Source organism: Seriola lalandi, unplaced genomic scaffold (genome assembly GCF_002814215.2).
Source record: "Seriola lalandi dorsalis isolate HSWRI2012SDOR001 ecotype SW California unplaced genomic scaffold, Sedor1 jcf7180002033949, whole genome shotgun sequence".
Lineage (NCBI taxonomy): Eukaryota > Metazoa > Chordata > Actinopteri > Carangiformes > Carangidae > Seriola > Seriola lalandi.
This window is the reverse complement of record NW_019504553.1, coordinates 1-3,193: the sequence shown is the minus strand read 5'-3', so window position 1 is coordinate 3,193 and position 3,193 is coordinate 1. Positions and strand designations below refer to the sequence as shown.

At 41.1% G+C, this 3,193-nt stretch overlaps 1 long non-coding RNA gene across 1 annotated transcript; it reads left to right on the top strand.

Annotated features, from left to right (window-relative positions):
- Window positions 1–14: 14 nt before the first annotated feature.
- LOC111646678 (uncharacterized) lies at window positions 15–2,963 on the top strand. The gene is made up of 2 exons (XR_002759971.2): window positions 15–1,842; window positions 2,927–2,963. It is a non-coding gene; the product is annotated as an uncharacterized LOC111646678 (long non-coding RNA).
- The last annotated feature ends 230 nt before the right edge of the window (window positions 2,964–3,193 follow it).

The window sequence follows — 3,193 nt, the reverse complement described above, 5'->3', positions numbered from 1 at the left end:
TTTTTTTTTTTTTTCTCCCTCTGCCCTTCTGCGTCACCAAAAGCTGCAAAAGGGGGAGCAGAAAAGGCCATCTCCTCCATGGTTGTTTTCACTCGAGTGTTGTCTCTGTTCATTGCTCATAACCTTTAACCCACTTACCCAATCCATCTTGTTATAATTGAACTCTTTGTTTGTACTACCACCAGGATGTATGCCTTTAGTGGGTCAAGTATTCATCCAAGTGCTGCAAATGAAAACAAAATATTAAGGTGCTTCTAGGTTAATTTAGATTTGACATTTGGATATGAACACTAAAGAGGCACCTTTTTTTCTTATTAAAACAAAAAAATCAACATCTCTACTTCTAGGAATCTCGTTAGAGCATTTTCACAACACTATATATTAACCTTCCAGGAAGAATATGGAAAGGGAGTCATTGCAACACAGTCAAAGCAAAATATATCATGTGTCCTGGGTTGGCTCATCCAGCCTGTTTTCAAAGCGGTGTATTTTTGTCAACAACTCTCTTCCTCAAACCCTCTGCTCTAACCTACTGGTGGGGATCATTTCCTGAGGTTCTCACAAAGTTAAGCAAATTTTACATTTTTTTACACACACACACACACACACACACACACACACACACACACACACACACACACACACATACATACATCTTTTGGTAGCTGAGCCTCACCTCTACATTTAACACATGTACAGTAAGTGTGCAAAACATGTATAGGTTGAATGACAAAACAGAGGGCCCTGGTCAAAAATGGTGCCATAAATATCATGCCCTGAGCTGAAGTTATGCACAAGCACTTGTTGATCTACAACTCTTGTCTGCTAGTCAGCTGCCTGGCATTATGGGCTGTATCCAGAGGCATCTGAGGAAAACCTATTTTTACACTTGTGAGTCTGGGGGCAAAGAATCTAATGTTCTCAAAAAAAACTTTAGGCGACTGATCCTCAGGGTTGTTCCCATTTTTCATGTGACAGAAAATGTGGGATTCTTATGACTTGATAATGTAATTAATTTTTTACTGTCAGTGCATACTCCACAAGCCCTTGGAGCCTTTTAGTCATTTGTGTTAATCCTCAATGTTTGATATGTGAAATTGTTGTCGAGGTGAAGTCAAAGTGATCTGTTTTGCTCAGCTGACCAAATCTGCCTTTTCTCCACAGTATGAAGTGAAACGGAACTGAATTTTTGTACCATCCGCAACTGCTTCAAGTTCAGATCATAACACAGAAACAGAAGATAAACCTCCCAAAACAACAAGCAAAGTTGCAACACTGAAGACACGTGGAGGGAAAAAAAATAAGGATCACTTCAAGGGTTTAACACGCAAGAAGCAACCAAATCCTGAAACGACCAAAGAAGACGAACAACAGCCCAACTGAAACATAGAAGAGAAGCAATCCTATGCCCAAGCATATTCTGAGAAGACAATAACTGATCTGAAACCAGAAGTTTGTGCCTACTCAACAGCTTTGACAAAGCACACGTCCCAACGCTGCTCCTAGCCCTCCTCATCCTCACCACACCACCGACTTACCGCCGGGGTGTGGAGTGGGCTGCTATCTGCTATTTTTTCCCCCCATAGGTCCCCCCATCTTCCCCCCCCTCTTCTCTTCCCACTGTTTTTCATTGTAATTTTTTCTAAGCAGTGTTATTGCACCTGCGTTTGCCTTTTTTTGCGCTAGATTTCTCCCCCATTTTTTGCTTTATGCAACCATCTAGAACTTGTGCCAGAAACCTGTAACAAGTGTGTGTGTTCAACTGTGTGCGTGAAGAGATCTGCAGGAACTGCATAGTCATCGAGATCCAGAGAATTACAAGACTCAAGACGACTAATAAAGGTGGGTCTCAGTTGTAGTCCCTTCATAACATGAGACCTAGCGTGTTAACATCAACTGTACTAATAATTGTTAAGTCACTTGTGCTTTCATTTGTCATGTTTTGAATAATTTCCTCCAACCAATATTCTGAAAATGATTCCCTTTTAATGTCCTTTTTAAGAATTCAGATTTAAAGAATTTGTTATTGCAAGTTGGTGTTTACTTTGGGGGTTGACTTCAGAATCTGTAATTGGTAAATTCCCTGTTGTACACATGACTCTATTATACAGATGTACAAACACAGACTTTGTAAAACTCTCAATTCTAATTAAGTTTGGCCAGCTGTGCGGATTTTGGACAGCAATGCAGAGGTTGTTTTGTTTATCACTGAACAGAAACAACAGTTCATTTGTCCTCTTTGTTTGCTTAAACATCCAACTCTTTCAAACACGTGTGCAACTCTTTAAAAAGGAAAAAAAAGAAAATTGAAACTTGTATCTGGATTTGTGACCTCATCAGTTAGATTTGTGTTCTCAATTTCTGAATTGCGGCACCTTCAGTGGTTGTCTATTTGTAGGAGCTGATTTCACTGATTAGCATACCTTTAACCAGAGAGAGAAATGTCAGTGAAAGCAGCTGCTGCAGTGCTTTGTTAGAAATGAATCCTGTGTATTCACTGCTATTTGCACGTGCTTACACATGTTGCTATCTGGGCTCGAAAGCACACATAATGTGGATTGACTGTGATAAGTGATACAGAGCTGAAGATTTGATTCTTATGTCATTGACCTCTACATTGCCGTTTGCCAAAGATAAGTCTTCTTAAAACTTCTCATAAGCCAGCTGTACTGAACCGCCACCACCTCCAGTTAAACTGGTTATTCAATTTAGCTTGATTAATGATTTGATTGCCTTCCCCTCACCCAGCCCGCACCTTTTTCCTGCTCTGTCGTTTTGAAGTCATAACCTCCCTGATTTTTGCCCTTTCAACTCCCTCCCTGGGGGATAAAAGCCCACAGCTATTTTCCTTTGTTTGTGACACATGGCACACTGGCTGACCTATTTGCCTTACCCGTTATGTTTGTTCCTCTCTTCACCCTTGCAGACATCCAGCGGTGTATCATTGGGTGGTTACATAAAAATAGTACTTAACAGTGAAGCAAAAAAAAAAAGATTAAACAAGTAATCAAGTTCAGCAAGTGCTCAAGCAAGTTTGGTCCGAGTTTATGGGAAAATATGGGCAGCCCCTGGAAAGGCTTTGTTGAGTTTACCTTGCCTGCGTCGCCACCCACCGCGTTTGTTAGCGCTGACCTGAGCAGCACCTCCCCTGTCGGACTCAGCCTGTCGCCATATGGCCGATCCGTAAGTTTCA